The sequence below is a fragment of the Budorcas taxicolor genome, chromosome 2 (assembly GCF_023091745.1).
Source record: "Budorcas taxicolor isolate Tak-1 chromosome 2, Takin1.1, whole genome shotgun sequence".
NCBI lineage: Eukaryota > Metazoa > Chordata > Mammalia > Artiodactyla > Bovidae > Budorcas > Budorcas taxicolor.
Genome location: NC_068911.1, coordinates 162,078,952 through 162,096,615, shown reverse-complemented (window position 1 = coordinate 162,096,615; position 17,664 = coordinate 162,078,952). Strand labels below are relative to the sequence as shown.

Here is a 17,664-nt window from a genome sequence, read left to right as displayed (position 1 = left end):
GGCTCTTCCCAACCCAGGGATCCAACCCTCATCTTTTAAGTCCTGCATTGGCAGGCAGGTTCTTTACCACTAATGCCGCCTGAGAAGTATAACACCCTTTCTTTTTAGACTTCCCTTAGGCAGGCTTTGAAAAATACCCTTTCCTCTTTTCATGAACATTCACAGTCATTATAGAAAAAGAAGAAAATCTAAGTCAGCAAAATGAAGAAAATGAAAACCAGGCTTAATCTTTTTGTTGTTGTTTAGCCCCTAAGTCATGTCTGACTCTTTTTGAGACCCCATGGACTGATAATAGCTTAATTATTTTGGACAATTGACTATAGGTCACTTCAGAGCCTTTCCTGCATTATATATCTTTTATTACTGGGTTCTGAGGTTAATGGAATGTTTTTCATTTTCACGTGCACACAAAGCAGAATGCAGTCCATTCAGCATTTTATCATTATTTAAAATTCTTACTTGGGGCACAGTTCATGTTAGAGGACTTTTTTGGCTTCCTGTGTAAGCGTTCTCAAGTTCCATCATTTATTTTCCAAATGACTTCTGCATTTGTATCACTGATTGTTGATTGTGAAAGTTTTGAGACTGAGAAGTCAGGGTAGTTACTAGTTAAAGTTTGTGTCCGCGCAGCCTCCTGGTGTGACCTGAAAAGAACGCACACCAGCAGCTCTGTCTTTCCTGATTTATATTCTCTCCACGTCTGCATCCTTGCACGAGCTGGCTCTTTAGAATGCTTGCCAGCGCAGTGATCCCCGCCCCACTTCTCTGGCCCATGTGCATGGCCGACAAGTCCCCTGGTTGGCTCCACTCCTGGTTCTGGTATGCAGTACCCTCTGCCTGGAGTGTCTCCTCCCCCGTCACCCCATCTCGCCTGCAAACTTCCCCTTCTAAGCTTGAATGAGCTTTCCTTCCTTTGAGTTCCCACAGTCACCCACAGTATCCCTTTCATGGTATTTGAAGCTCTATATTAATTATCCGTGTATGTTTTTATTAACATATATATGTGGAATCTATAGAGTGCTTCCTTGATGGGTAAAGAATCTGCTTGCAATGTAGGAGACACAGGATACATGGGTTTGGTACCTCAGGAAGATCCCCTGGAGTAGGAAGACAACCCTCTCCAGTATTCTTGCCTGGAAAATTCCATGGACAGAGGAGCCTGATGAGCTACAGTCCTTGGGGTTGCTAAAGAGTCAGACACAACTGAGCAAATAGTAGGCGGGCAGGCAAATGTAGAATCTAGAAAAACGGTAGAGATGAACCTATTTCCAGGGCAGGAATAGCGACTCGGATGTAGAGAACGGATGTGTAGACACAGCGGGAGACAGACGAGTGGGAAGAGCTGAGAGCTTAGGACTGACATATATACACGTGTTTAGTTGTTAAGTTGAGTCCCACTCTTTGCGACCCCATGGACTGTAGCCCGCCAGGCTTCTCTGTCCATGGGATTTCCTAGGCAAGAATACTGGAGTGGGTTGCTGTTTCCTTCTCCAGGGGATCTTCCTGACCCCAGGACTGAACCCGTCTGTGTCTCCTCCATGGGCAGAGTGGTTCTTTACCACTGATCCACCATGGAAATCCCATGGACACACTACTGTGTGTAAGACAGATAGCTGGTGGGAACCTGCCGTGCAGCACAGAGGGCTCAGTTTGGTGCTCTGTGATGACCTAGAGGAGTGGGATAGGGGAAGGGAGGTCCAGGAGGGAGGAGATCTGTGCCTACGTGTAGCTGCTTCTCTCCACTGCACAGCAGAAACTAACACAACATTGTAAAGCAGTTAAACTCCAATAAAAAAGACAAAAACCAAACCCAAACAAACAAAACTTATCCTTGGATGTGTTTCTCTGCCCCTTTGCGGATGGGAGTAGAAGGAAGTGTGTTTTATCAGTATCTTTTGTCTACAATAAGGTACGATTTAGTGAGCTCAGTCTTGCTTGGTCCTGAGCTGGGTGCTTTACGTCTGTGGTCCTTTTATGTGCCCTCTCTGCTGGATGGATGTGGGGGAAGTGTGTTTTCACCAAGGTATGAAATGCCTTATTCCTGATTCAATCACCTGTCGGTGGCCATTCACCCTCTCAGAGGCTGAGTCCGGGTTCCAGCCCAGGTGCCCCGGTTCCCCTGTGCTATGCCTGGTCTGGAACTTTCTGGGGGCACAGCTCCTGCTCATCCATCACCTAAGGAGCGAGTGGGAAATACAATTGAGCCTTTGAAGGGTATTGAAAAGCCTCTTTCATGTAGGCTTCTACTTCTCTGGTTTTCTAAACAGTCATGGGATTGATGTTTTGCCAAGGGCCCCAATCCTCTAAAATATAGCAGGAATGGACCTGGTTAGTCTGCCTGGTAACTGCATGAGTAGGATTTTCCAGACAGACAGAAGAGAGAGGGGGAGAGACAGAAAAAGAAACCACTGCCCGATTTTAAGGAGCTGACTCACGCAGTTGTGCAGCCTGGCAAGTTCAAAATGTGGCACAAGATGGCAGGCTGTCAACTTAGGCATGATTTCTATGTTACAGTTTTGAGCTCAAATTCCTCCTGCCTCAGCAAACCTCAGTCTTTGCTCCTAAGACCTTCACCTGACTGGATGAAACTCACCTGCTTTCTGGGAGGGTAATGATTTACTCAAAGCCTACTGTTGTGAACACTCATTTTACCTAAAAAATACCTTCACAAGAACATCTAGCCTGACGTCTGACCAGACATTTGGGTCCTGTGGCTTAGCTGAGCTGACACATGATGTGAACTATTTCAGTAACATTTTGGGGGTTTTTCATAAACCTCGTGGGCTTCCCTGGGGGTGCAGTGGTAAGGCATCCACCTGCAATGCAGGAGATCCAGATCTGATCCTTGGGTCGAGACGATAGGAAGTGGCAACCCACTCCAGTATTCTTGCCTCAGAAATCCCATGGACAGAGGCGCCTGGCAGGCTACAGTCCATGGGGTTGCAAAGAGTCAGACACCACTTGGTGACTAAACGACAAAACGTGAGCCTCGTGGTGGAGGCGTTTCTGTAGTCTACACGTGACACAGGGCACTTCCTGCGAGTATACCCGTCCTCCCCTATCAGAGCCGTGTGGGGGTGGGAGCCGCTTCCCCTTGGGGGCCAGTGTCCTTCTGTGTGCCTGGCAGGCACATGCCGGGGCACCTCCAAGGCGAAGGAGGAGGTGTGCAGCGCAGTGCCCTTACCTGTTTGGAACGTGGGGCCCCGGGAGCGCTGGTGTTTGCAGATGAAGCAAGCTTCTTCTGTCCTCCTCATGTCACGACTCAGGAGCCCACTGCTCCCAGAGCTCTGGATGTCATGACACATGGGGTAGTGATAATGCCCTGGGCCAGGGTCCAGAGAAGAACCTCAGTGCATCCTCCACACGAGTCTCCTGAGAGTCCCTGTTTCCTCCGTGAGCTCTACGGAGAAAATCACCCGTCACAGGACCAGAAGGCCGTTTTCTCCTTCTGGAAGGAAGGTTTCTCCTCCCATTCTCCTCTGACTTCTGTTCTCAAACATACTCACCTTACCCTCATATTTAGTTGGTGTTTTTTGAAAACGAAGTGAGGATGTAGTTATGTAGAAGGACCTGCTGCTTCTTAGTAATATCTGTCAACGTGTGTGTCGAGGCTTGTGTGCTAAGTCATGTCCAACTCTTTGTGACCCCATGGACTGTAGTCTGCCAGGCTCCTCTGCCCATGGGATTTCTCAGGCAAGAATACTGGAGTGGGTTGCCATTTCCTACTCCAGGGGATCTTTCCCAACTCAGGGATTGAACCTGAGTCTCCTGTGTCTCCTACATTGGCAGGCGGATTCTCTCCCACAGCACCAGCTGGGAAGCCTTGTGCAGAGGCTTGAAAGTGAAAAGTGAGAGTGAAGTCGCTCAGTCGTGTCCCACTCTTTGCGACCTATGGACTATAGTCCACCAGGCTCCTCCATCCATGGAATTTTCCAGGCAAGAGTGTTGGAGTGGGTTGCCATTGCCTTTTCCAGGGGATCTTCCTGACCCAGGGATCGAACCCAGGTCTCCCCTGCTGTAGGCAGACGCTTTACCATCTGAGCCACCAGGGAAGCCCCTGGTGGGAGGCTTACATGATCCTAAATAGAAAATATGCTTCTTGGTGTCTCTCTGTCCACACAAAGAGGAGTAGCTGAGGGGGTGGGAGAAGCGACTCATGAGATCCCCCCACTTGTTGGCTATCCCTGTAGGACTTTACAGGCCATTTTGGGGCCTTGGTGTCCATTTTCACACGTAACATTTTAGATGTGCGTCAGTTCAGCTGCAGTCGCAGCTGCAGACCCACAGACTGGACCTGGGACAAGTTACTGATCTCACCCTTCTAGCTTTCACTCTTTTTTTTTTGGTTGTTGTTGTTATTTACTTATTTATTTGGCTGCTTCAAGTCTTAGTTGCAGGATCTTTGATCTTCAGTGCTGCACGCAGGATCTTTAGTTGCAGTAGGTGAACTCTCAGTTGCAGTGTGTGGGATCTAGTTCCCAGGGTTGAGCCCGCACCTGCTGCGTTATTGAAAGAGTGAGGGGTCCGGCTGCTTGCTGCTCAAAAGCCAATAAGCAGGCCAGGTTGGTGGGAAGGAAATTTGGTTTTATTTCAAATGTCAGCAATTGGTGGGAGAGTGGGTGGCAGATGTCTGTCCAAAGGTTGACCCGCCACCACTGGCAGCCAGTGGGATATCTTTTATAGACAAAGTGAGGGAATACTACGTGCAGAAACAACAGCCAGCTCTGACAGTCATCTTCGGACTGGTCATTGGTGGTCTGACCAGCATCATCTTGGTTGTTTTAGGTACAGTTAATCTTCAGTTCCAGGGTCCATTTGCTACCATTTCTTCGAAGCTAATTCTCTGAATTGTAGCAGCTCATGTTCTGGGTACAGTCTGGTCATTGTGTAGTTAAATTCTCCACCTAGTGTTTCCGTATCTTTAAGACAGCTCACAGGATATGGCTCAGAATATTATCTACATCCCTTGAGAAACAACTAAAGATCCTTGACTATGCTTAATGACTACGTTATTATTATGTAGTCTCCTGTGACTGTCTTCCTCTGTTTCCCCATTTCTCCCTTCTCTGATTAAATTTTTTCTTTGACTAAACTTTTCCACAGGCAGAAGGCAGGCAGAGGACACTGAGGGGCGTGGGTGGAGCAGGGACCTTGCTCATTTCACCTGCACTGGGAGCAGAGTCTTAGCCACTGGACCACCAGGGACGTTCCTGTACTTAGACAGAAGGAATTTCTTTCCATGCCCTTCTGCTGACCATGATCTTCTGTTGTGTGTCAGGGTGTTAGATGAGAGACACAGAGCATGTTTCCTGGCAAGAGCAATAAGAGCTATGCAGGTGCTTTCTATCCATGGAGATTCCAGCACTTGTCCTCAAATCAAAAGGGTGAAGTGTCTCCTGTGAAGTCCCTCTTTTCCCACCTGCTGGTCTCTGCCCAGCCTTCATTTGTGTCCATTTGGAGCTTTTCGCTTGATACGGCCAATGCCCAGCCTCTAAGAAGCCTTGAAAAGCCTGAAGAAACAAGTGTCCTGTTTCTGGATGCCTGCACTCATTAGGCAGTTGGAGTTCAGTCAACGCTTTCATCAAACTGGGGAGATGAAATTGCTTTAAGAGGGGTTGCTTCCTCAGATCATTAGGTGACATTGTGTAAAGTAAAAAAGGCATCTTAACATCTGGCAAAGAATTTACATTTTAAGAGGTGAAAATGACAATTTTCTGAATGCTAAATTTCTAGTCTTAATCTTTCGGAGCATGTAATTGCTTTACCAATAGTTTGCATAATAGAAGAATCTCATGAGAGTAGGTGAAATTGGGTGTCGAGCTGAAGAGCGGCAAGGCTGATCCTCTTCGTAGAGGAGCACGCAGACCCCGTTTCATAAAATGGAAGCAGATTGAAATCATGTCAGGTTGATAATTAGCTCCCATCTGACAAAATGCCATTTGGATATGACTGCAAATCAGATTTGCCAGGTGCTTTATTTTCAGACCTCGTTTTTAGCTTATCAGGCTAGGGAGCTCTGATGGGATTTTAGTATTAAATACTAAAATGTCAGCAGTGAGCAATCATGGAAAAGTTATCTTTCAGGGACAGTGTTAAGTGATAGGCCATGTGTTCTCTAAGAAAATCACAAATTGAAATCTCCCAAAAAGGAGGAAGTGAGAGCATGGAGTCTAATGGACATCGCCAACATGCATGCGGTTGCCAGGGACCTGCCATAACCCTTACAGGTGGCAGGTGGTATCTAGGGGGATCTCTAAGCAGTGGTGGGGTCTGGAAAGGCCGTTTGGATGGTGACCAGTGCAGGAAGGAATCCTTGCTAAGAGGGAAGGTGGTTTGCCTGAGTTCACTGGTCTTGACCCCTGCGTGATACTCTTGAGTTATTACTCCAACCTTGTTGGTTTTTTTTAATTGGAGTATAATTGCTTTATAATGTTGTCTTAGTTTCTGCTTTTCAGTGAAGTGAATCAGATATATGTATACATATATCCCCTCCCTCTGGAACCTCCTGCCTTCCGCTCCCATCCTATCCATCTAGGCCATAACCAAACTGAGCTCCCTGTGTGATACAGCAGCTTCCCACTAGCTATCTATTTTACACATAGTAGTGTAAATGTGTCAACATGCGTGCTGCGTACATGCTAAGTCACTTCAGTTGTGTCTGACTCTGTGCTATGCTATGGATTGTAGCCTGCCAGGCTCCTCTGTCTATGGAATACTCTAGGCAACAATACTGGAGTGGGTTGCCATGCCCTCCTCCAGGGGATCTTCCTGACCCTGGGATGGAACCTGTATCTTCTGTGGCTCCTGCATTGCAGGCAGATTTTTTTTTACTGCTGAGCCACCAGAGAAGCCCCATGTATGTCAATGCTGCTCTCTCACTTTCTTGAATTGAATGAATACTGCCATTACAGAGGGTGCCTTAAGTTACTGTTTAAGGAATTTATATTATAAGGCATTAGAGGATTTCTATGTGTGTGCATGGGTGCTAAGTTGTTTCAGCTGTGTCCAACTCTTTCCTGACCGATGGACTGTAGCCCGCCAGGCTCCTCTGTCCATGGGATTCTCCAGGCAAGAATGCTGGAGTGGGTTGCCATGCCCTCTTCCAGGGGATCTTCCTGACCTGGAGACCAAATCTGCTTCTCTTATATCTCTCTCATTGGCAGACAGGTTCTTAACCACTAGTCCAACCTGGGAAGCCTGAGGATTTCTACATGGAAATAAAAATAACAGGGATTTTTTTTTTTTTTCCGCCATGAATAATCTCAGTTCAGTTCAGTTCAGTTCAGTCGCTCAGTCTTGTCCAGCTCTTTGTGACCCCATGGACTGCAGCAATGCCAGGCTTCCTTGTCCATCACCAACTCCCAGAGCTCACTCAAATTCATATCCATCGAGTCGGTGATGCTATCTAACCATCTCATCCTCTGTCGGCCCCTTCTCCTCCCACCTTCAATCTTTCGAGCATCAGGGTCTTTTCCAGTGAGTCAGTTCTTCACATCAGGTGGCCAAAGTATTGGAGCTTCAGCTTTAGCATCAGTCCTTCCAATGAATATTCAGAACTGATTTCCTTTAGGATTGACTGGTTTGATCTCTTTGCAGTCCAAGGGAACTCTCAAGAGTCTTCTCCAGCACCATAGTTCAAAAGCATCAGTGTTTTGGCACTCAGCTTTCTTTATGGTCCAACTGTCACATCCATACATGACCACTGGAAAAACCATAGCTTTGACTAGATGGACTTTTTGTCTGCAGAGTAATGTCTCTGCTTTTTAATATGCTGTCTAGGTTGGTCATAGCCTGTTTTCCAAGGAGCAAGTGTCTTTTAATTTCATGACCGCAGTCACCATCTGCAATGATTTTGGACCCCAAGAAAATAAAGTCTGTCACTATTTCCATTATTTCCCCATCTATTTCCCATGAAGTGATGGGACCGGATGCCATGATCTTAGTTTTTTGAATGTTGAATTTTAAGCCAGCTTTTTCACGTCCTCTTTCACCTTGATCAAGAGGCTTTTCAGTTCCTCTTCACTTTCTGCCATAAGGGTGGTGTTATCTGCATATCTGAGGTTATAGATATTTTTCTTGGCAATCTTGATTCTAGCTTGTGCTTCACCCAGTCTGGCATTTTGCATGATGTACTCTGCATAGAAGTTAAATAAGCAGGGTGACAATATGCAGCCTTAATGTACCCCTTTCCCAATTTGGAACCAGTCTGATGTTCCATATCTGTTTCTAACTGCTGCTTCTTGACTTGCATACAGATTTCTCAGGAGCCAGGTAAGGTTGTCTGGTATTCCCATTTCTTGAAGAATTTTCCACAGTTTATTGTGATCCACACAGGCAAAGGCTTTGGCATAGTCAGTAAAACATATGTAGATGTTTTTCTGGACCTCTCTTGCTTTTTCTGTGATCCAACAGATGTTGGCAATTTGATCTCTGGTTCCTCTGCCTTTTCTAAATCCAGCTTGGACGTCTGGAATTTCTTGGTTTATGTACTGTTAAAGCCTCGCTTGGAGAATTTTGAGCATTACTTTGCTGGTGTGTGAGATGAGTGCAATTGTGTGGTAGTTTGAGCATTCGTTGGCATTGCCTTTCTTTGGGATTGGAACGAAAACTGACCTTTCCAGTCCTGTGGCCACTGCTGAATTTTCCAGATTTGCTGGCATATTGAGTGCAGCACTTTTAACAGCATTATCTTTTAGGAATAACCTCAGATGCTCATTAATTGTCACAGGCTGGATCTGGAAAGAGTTGCTGCTCACGTATCTGCTGATTCTTCTGTCATAGGGTTGGCCACGCAGACCGTCTAGACCATAAAAGAAAGGATGTTCGGACTTTTTCCAGAAGAATTTTTGTTTGTTTGTGCTGGTCTTAGTTGTCATGCATGGGCTTTCTCTAGTCGCCGTGAGCGGGTGCTACTCTCGTGGTGGTGCATGGGCTTCTCTTGTTGCAGAGCACAGGCCCTAGGCACACGAGTTTCAGTAGTTGCAGTATGCAGGTTTAGTTGCTCTGTGGCGTGTGACAGCTTCCCAGACCAGGGACTGAACCCATGTCGCTTGCATTGGCAGGCTGATTCTCATCCACTGTACCATCAGGGAAGTCCCCCAAATGAAATCGTTTTAAAGGAAGTTATAAGAATTTCAGATGCTGTTTTCTCTGTTTTTTTTCATACGCCTAACATGTGAGCTACATTTCTGGTCTGGATGAGCCTGAAAGACACAACTGGCATCACTTTGTTCTATTAAACTCAGATTTGGCAGTATCAGCACTCTGATAGTGTCTGCTGGAAACAGAATCTAAGATAAGACTTAATGATCAGGACTTTAATAGCCATAAAGGAAAATGTACACACACAACGATATGAACACATTTAGCTTGATAATGAATGGCTAATTGCGTTAATATTCTTGGATATATACAGTGGACAACTTTCACCTTTATTAACCAGAAAACCTTATCAGACTGACTAGGATGAAGATATTTCTTGGGTTTAACATGCTGTAGGTGGTGCCTGGTTTGGATATCACATTATTCTTGAGAGTTGTTGCTTTTACAGAATATGTTATCCTTTTCCCCACATCTTAATCCTGTTATCAGGCCCTTCTTCTGTTATATTGTGAAATATGATAAGTGCTCTCACCATTGGGCTCCCAGGTAGGATCTTGTCTGCCTAGCTGCAGCTTGTCTTGTTTTCCTAATCTGTCCTCTGCCTCAGAAAGTGTCTCAGGCTGTACACTGACGTCATGATAACACTAAGAATTGAGAAAGAGAGGAGCAGCGTCTGTCATCTGGAAGCTTGTTGGACACTTACAAGCAGGTCTTGGAGTTGTTAGGCGCCAACCTGGTGCTCACAGCTGGGCTGTGGTGTCTCCTGTTGGACATAAGGACATAAATACACAGAACACAGTCCTTAGATGTGATCACTCATTATTGTTGTGTAGTCGCCAAGTCATGTCCAACTTAAAATGAGACAAACAAGACCATTTCATAACTTTGTCTAAGTACAGAGAAAAACAAGGTCAGTATACAACCCACAAAATATGAAATGTCCCCTTTTTACTGCAGATAAAATGAGGGCCAGCTGCTTCTTCACAAGCTACGACTTTAGCCTTGCTCGCATCTGCTCCTACTCGTAGACAAGATTTATTGACGTAATCATAGAATTGCTCCTGTTTTCCAACAGCATGCAAAATGAATCCTATAATAAGCCCCATCTAACACCCTCTAGTAGCTCAGCTGATAAAGAATCCACCTGCAATGCAGGAGACCCTGGTTTGATTCCTGGATCAGGAAGATCTCCTGGAGAAGTAATAGGCTACCCACTCCAGTATTAATGGGCTTTTCGCAGTGGTTCAGATGGTACAGAATCCACCTGTAATGCGGGAGACCTGGGTTTGATCCCTGGGTGGGGAAGAGCCCCTGGACGAAGGCATGGCAACCCATGCCTTCAGTATCCTTGCCTGGAGAATCCCCATGGACAGAGGAGCCTGGTGGGCTACAGTTCATGGGGTCCCAAAGAGTTGGACACAACTGAATGACCAAAACAGCACAGCACCCTCTGACTGAGACACCCCAAGATTTCCCACTGTGTGCATGCTCCCTCGCTGTGAGGAGTAACAAACCCAACTATCTCAACTACAGTCTTGTCCCCAGTGGCCTTTGGTGTAACAGCATTGGTGGGACTTAATTGATTAAGCTTCTCAAAATACTGAGGGTTCCAATGGATTAAATTTTCATATTAATGATAGTTCAACAAGAATTTCCAGTGAATTGGACATTGAAGTATTGTGTGGGTGAGGAAGATGGGGAACATCTCTACGGAACAAAAGACGGGGTGGAGCAGAAGTTCAGAGAACAGGACAGTTGGCTGCGGGATAAGATCCTCTGGATGCAGTGATGGACAATAAGTAAGGCTGGAAGTGATGATTGGGCCAGATTGGGGCGATCTAGGTGCTGAGGAGTTTGGAAAAAGAAGACTTGGAAGCATTTTGCATTAGCTGCATATGTGAACTGATCTTTGTTTTACCAAGATGATTTTGGTACAGTTAAGGGATGACTAGAAGGACTGTGTGACTTTCATAAAGATTATTCTGATGGAGTTAGATATTACAGTAAAGAAAAGACGGTGAGGCAAGGAGACCAGTCAGAAGGCTCAGGTGAGTGGAAGTGAGGTCTTGCTCGTATGGAGGTGGGACTGGAAGGAGGACCTGAATCTCTTTGAGGAGTGGAGTCATCCAAGTTTGGGTGTCAGCTGAATGCCAGGAACAGAGGTGAGAGTGGAGTCAAAGGTGTCCCTGAGGCTGTGACTTGAGAAACTCAAAGAAACAGGGAATGTGCAGAAGCCTTTTTGCAATGACAGGCCAACCAAGTGGATATGCAGGTAAAGAGCTGTTCTTTGAGGCTGGGACTGGTCTTTAGGCTGCTACCAGAGAGATGAGGATGGAGTTCCCGGTGTGTGGGTGCTGGAGAAAGTCAAGGGAACTATCAAGATTGATGGGGCGAGAGTAAAAACAGAAAGGAGAAGCTCTGGTGAGATCATTAGGGGGTTTTTGCACTGAGGTGAGAGCTGGAGGCAGCAGCAGAAGAGGCCGAAGAGGTGGCGTGGGGCAGCAGGGCCCTTTGGAGAGGGCAGAGCCCTGGAGGTTCATGAGAGGGGAGGCTGATGGAGAGAAGACTGCCCAGGGGCGAGGAGCTGGGTTAGATTTGCCCTGTCAGTAAGGGCCCTGTCTTAATGGTGTTCATAGTTACCACCACAGCCATTCTCCATATCCATTTCATTTTGATTCTAATTTGGGGGCGTGTTCAGGGAGACTTTGTGACATTTGCCTTCTTTAGATGAGTGACCTGAGGGATTAATACGAGGGCAGGAAGGACAGTGTTAATGAATGAAGGGCACTTGCTTGTGCTGTGTAAGGAATTTTGATGAGATTCTTGACATTAAAAATCTTCCCCCAATCTATTTAACTTCGCTTTAAATGGCTAATCCATATGCATGAAAGTGCTAATGAACTGGCCTTTAATTAGGAGGGATTTCTGCTCCCACAACTCCTCTTCAAGTTCAGGTCATTCAGAATTTATTCCTGGCTGAACTATTGGGTGAGATTTACCTTCTGGTGGTAGGAGTTAGCATAGACTGCGGGGCCAGCAGAAAGCATTTTACATCTTCTTACCTGGAATGAAAGTCAGAAATGGCAGCTGATAACAGCTACGTCACGAACCAGCGCATTTCTGAGAATTGTTCTATTTGAAGAACTGCCAGCATATAATTTCAGGAAATTCTCTTCAAGTTCGTGGCCATGGAGGTCAGATGGGGACTCATTTTAAGCTATTTTGTAACTGAGCCAGTGACTCTTGCTTTGCGATTGGAAGTTGTTATGATCTATTATCACTAACGTTTTGTGGGCTTGCTGAGAATGTCTGGGAATCTGGAATTTAGAATTGACATTTGGCATGCCTCACCTCCTTACCAGGTGTGATGGAAAGGGCTCTGGGCTTAGAATTGAGTAGAACAGAATCTCAGTTCCAGCTTTACCACTGAACAGCTGCACCATTGGCCTGTTGGCCTTCCTTCTCTCTTCTTTAAAATGGGGTTGAACAGAAAGGAGCTCCAGTGAGGCAATGCAGATGATGGAGCGGTGGTACAAGTAGTGCCGGTATTGGATTTCTGTGTCCTGGGGAAGACTGCCAAGGAAAGCATTCAATCTGTGCTCTGCTGCTTTTCCTGGGAGGTTCAAGGTTGGAATCAGACTAGCTGTGTTCAGTTGCTCAGTTGTATCCAATTCTTTGTGACCCCATGGACTGCAGCACACCAGGCTTCCCTGTCTTTCACTGTTTCCCAGAGCTTGCTCAAACTTATGTCCATTTAGTCGATGATGTCATCCAACCGTCTAATCCTCCATTGCCCGCTTCTCCTGCCTTCAATCTTTCCCAGCATCAGGGTCTTTTCCAGTGACTCAGCTCTTTGTATCAAGTGGCCAAAGGATTGGAGCGTCAGCTTCAACACCAGTCCTTGCAATGAATATTCAGGGTTGATTTCCTTTAGGATTGACTGGTTTGATCTCCTTGCAGCCCAAGGGACTCTCAAGAGTCTTCTCCAACACCATAGTTCAAAAGCATCATTCTTTGGCGCTCAGCCTTCTTTGTGGTCCAGCTCTCACATCCATCCATGACTACTGGAAAAACCATAGCTTTGACTAGATGGACCTTTGTCTGCAAAGTAATGTCTCTGCTTTTTAATATGCTGTCTAGGTTTGTCTTAGTTTTTCTTCCAAGGAGTCAGACCAGAGATGGAATCGATTTTTGTGGGCTTGGTGGGCATCTATGAATGATGGGTTAGCTCCAGCTTTGTGTGGAATTAAGGGATTGCTTGCTGCTTTGGCTCTTGGTGGCTACAGCGATAAAGATTTAAGTGCCAGGGGCTGGGCAAAGCTATTTAACCTCAATGGCTTCTTGAGTCCCCACAGTCCTTATGAAATGGGCCCCAGGTGGTTGTCATTTCTCTGCCCTAGTGAAGGATGAGACTGAGATTGACACCAGCAGCCTCTATCATCTCAGAGTAAACAGGAAATGGGGTCAAGCTGTGATCCTGATTCACTCGGGGTAAATAACTGGCTGAGAAAATGAAACCTTTAACCAGATTTTTAAGTGGTAGTTGTCTTAATAGTTACCTCAAATGAGCACATTAAGTTGGTGTTTGTCGGGACATCGATTCAGCTCTGCTGACCCAGATGATGTATTTTCTTGATACTGGCTTTGCCCAGAGGAACTTCTATCTCTGAGAATTTACTGCATTGAGACTCTGCTGAGCACTCAAATATTCTCTTATTTCACTCCTGGTTATAGTATTCCTTTTTTTTTTTTTTTTTGGTGGCATGTGGGATCTTAGTTCCCTGACTAGCAATTGCACCCAGGCCCCCCTGCTGCAAAAGTGTGGAGTCTTAACAGTGGACTGCCAGGGAAGTCCAGGATTCCTATTTTTTTAATTTGAGGATGAGTAAACTGAGATATTGAATGTGTAAACAACAAGAGGTAGAAGTGATAGAAACTCAGATTTAACCTAAATTTGCTTGACGTGAAGTTCTTGACCAAGAGGCTAGACTTAGCAGCAACCCAGCTGTGCTTTGTAAGTTAACATCTTACAGAAAACAATTGAATGAACTTTTTGGCCAACCCAGTATGTGTGAATGTGAGCACTCACTTTATGCTGGATGCAACTGCAAGAAGAAGCTTCTAGACTCATGAGATGAGGCCCTAAGAGGACACCTCAAAGCTGTGTTTGGTCCAGTGACTGACCAACACAGAGAAACACAACTGTGACTTCTAAGGAAGCTGAGCCTCCCCTAGGAAGATGAGCCTCTTCTGCTTTTGTTTCACTGTAGATTCAGCAGCTTCACGGTTGATGCTGAGAGTTAACCTGTGACTGAGACTTATGAGTTCATTTGACATGATATCTGCTTGGTGCACCTAATTAAAGAAACTGCTCTTGCCCTACTTTTGTATGTTTGAAAATATCAAATTTCCTAATAGAAAAAAAATCACAAAATTTGTGTTTGCTTCAAAACAGAACAGAGGTGCAAGTAATCTCAAAGAATTTTTTTAAATTACTGTCTTGGACTGTTTTGTCTCTTTATTCTTTCTGTAGTGAATGTGAAAGTGTTAGTTGCTCAGTCGTGTCTGACTCTTCTCAACCCTGTGGACTGTAGCCCACCAGGCTCCTCTCTTCATGGAATTTTCCAGGCAAGAATACTGGAGTGGGTTGCCATTCCTTTCTCCAGGGGATATTCCTGACCCAAGGACTGAACCCACATCTCCTGCATTGGCAGGCACATTCTTTACCATCTGAGCCACCAGGGAAGCCCTCTTTTTATAGTAATGGTTTCAAATATTTATGTATTCCTGAAGGGGAGGCAGTTTAAACATGCCAGGGTTCAGAACACCCAATCTGGATTCCAAAGGATATACAAGTGATAGGTAAAGATTTTTTAAAATTAAAAGACTTTGATAGCTATAAAATATAGTTGAATGGGTGAGTGTAGAACAGTAGTATTTCAGTTTATAAATACTAGGATCTCAGGACTAATTTAACGATGAGAAACCATTGTTCCTTCTTATAACTTTGAGCTAATGACAGCAACAACTAACACTATTGTGGAACGTTACTGTTTACAGTGCCTTTTAACAACCAGTGTTTTTGTCTCACTTGGTTTCTAGCACCAGCAGGAGATACAGAAGCTACAACATGCCTGATGTATCCGTTTACTGATGTCAGTGGTGTGCATGCAAATATTTTTTTAAACATGCAAAAGGAAGTCAGAAATCTGCAGTGTAATAAAAACTCATTCATTCCCTATTTTCTTCATTCAAAAAAAAAAAAACCAACAGCCTTCCTGTGACTCAAATGGAAAGTACAGGCATAGTGGCATAGCCATGTGACAGATGGGTCACCCTTGAGCTTAGCTGGTCTCTCTTGATGGGTACTTCTCACTTCTGGGGTCTCCAATGTCTGCTGCTGCTGTTGAGTCGCTTCAGTCGTGTCCGACTCTGTGCGACCCCGTAGACAGCAGCCCACCAGGCTCCCCCGTCCCTGGGATTCTCCAGGCGAGAACACTGGAGTGGGCTGCCATTTCCTTCTCCAATGCATGAAAGTGAAAAGTGAAGGTGAAGTCGCTCAGTCTTGTCTGACTCCACAACCCCAAGGACTCAAGTCTAGTAGCTCTTTAATCTTTCTTCCTTACCGCTTGAATTCCTGGAAGTCTCCTGTGCTGATCCTTGTATTCATGGATGCTTTTGATGCTGCTTCTGGTCACCTGGCCCTGTCGTCATCTTAGATTGTCTTCGTATTTGACTTCTGTTCTTTTAGTTTTCTGCCTGCGATAGCACTGATGTCCAGAACTTCCCACAAGCTAGCCTCAGTGGCAGTGATCGGCTGTCATTGTCAGTGATGGAGCGTCTGCTGAGCCCCAGAACCCCAGGGCTCTAAACCCTCCGACAGTGCATCGTTGCTGGCGATATCTGACGTATAGAGTGACTGATGGTGGCCTGCGGCCTGAGTCCCAGCTAGACCACTAATATGGAGATTCGTCTGCATGTTCCACTTTTTTCTGGCCTTCTAGCCTTCGGTGTGCTTTTAAATTCTCTGCTGATTTGGACTTGGATAAAAACCTGGGGACAAGGCCCTGCATTTCTTCCTTTGTTTCTGTATCATAGCCTTAGGTTTTCAGTTTGAAAGCACACAATGAAAGTTGCTGCCTGTACTGAGAACTTTTTACAGAATTGCTTCAGTTTTAATGATGCTTCAGCGCGCTCATGTTTGCCTGCCTGAAGCAGATGGATACATGACCTCCTTTTCAGTCCAGCACATGATCAACTCAGGCATTTACTGACTTTTCAGAACAGCGTGTCCCCTCCCATGTCACCCAAGTGCTTCCTTATGCAATACCATGCTGCTCCATTTAAAATCCCATTTGGCTTCAGAGGGTTGCCTAGAGAGGTCCTTAACTGTTTAGACTGAAATTTTAATGAGATGCTGATGATTACCAGGATCACAGTTTATTTTTTTCTCTAGCACATAGTTTTTTTTTGTTTTTTTTTTTGCAAACTTTAAACATTTTTGTATTGGGGTATAGCCAATTAACAATGTTGTGGTAGTTTCAGGTGAACAGTGAAGGGACTCAGCCATATATACACATGTGTCCATTCTCCTCCAAACCCTCGTCCCATCCAGGCTGGCACATAACATTGAGCAGAGTTCCAAGTTCTATACAATACATCCTTGTTGGTTATCCATTTTGAATATAGCAATGTGTAGAATGCAAAAGTAGAAAGTCAAGAAACACCTGGACTAACAGTCAAATTTGGCCTTGGAGTACAGAATGAAGTAGGGCAAAGGCTAATAGAGGTGCCAAGAGAATGCACTGGTCATAGCAAACACCCTCTTCCAACAACACAAGGAAGACTCTACACATGGACATCACCAGATGGTCAACACCGAAATCAGATTGATTATATTCTTTGCAGCCAAAATGGAGAAGCTCTATACAGTCAGCAAAAACAAAACCAGGAGGTGACTGTGGCTCAGATCATGAACTCCTTATTGCCAAATTCAGACTCAAATTGAAGAAAGTAGGGAAAACCACTAGACCATTCAGGTATGACCTAAATACAGTGGAAGTGAGAAATAGATTTAAGGGACTAGATCTGATAGACAGATGGACTAGTCCATCTAGTGCCTGATGGACTATCGATGGAGGTTCGTGACATTGTGCAGGAGACAGGGATCAAGACCATCCCCATGGAAAAGAAATGCAAAAAAGCAAAATGGCTGTCTGGGGAGGCCTTACAAATAGCTGTGAAAAAAAGAGAAGTGAAAAGCAAAGGAGATAAAGAAAGATATACCCATCTGAATGCAGCGTTCCAAAGAATAGCAAGGAGAGATTAGAAAGCCTTCCTCAGTGATCAGTGCAAAGAAATAGAGGAAGACAATAGAATGAGAAAGACTAGAGATCTCCTCAAGAAAATTAGAGATACCAAGGGAACATTTCATGCAAAGATGGGCTCAATAAAGGACAGAAATGGTATGTACCTAATAGAAGCAGAAGATATTAAGAAGAGGTGGCAAGAATACACAGAAGAACTGTACAAAAAAGATCTTCATGACCCAGATAATCACGA

The 17,664-nt window shown here is 45.1% G+C and overlaps 1 protein-coding gene across 1 annotated transcript in view; it reads left to right on the top strand.

The window, feature by feature from the left end:
• Positions 1 to 17,664, top strand: part of DNER (delta/notch like EGF repeat containing) — a 374,690-nt gene that overhangs the window by 282,907 nt on the left and 74,119 nt on the right. The window lies entirely within an intron of this gene.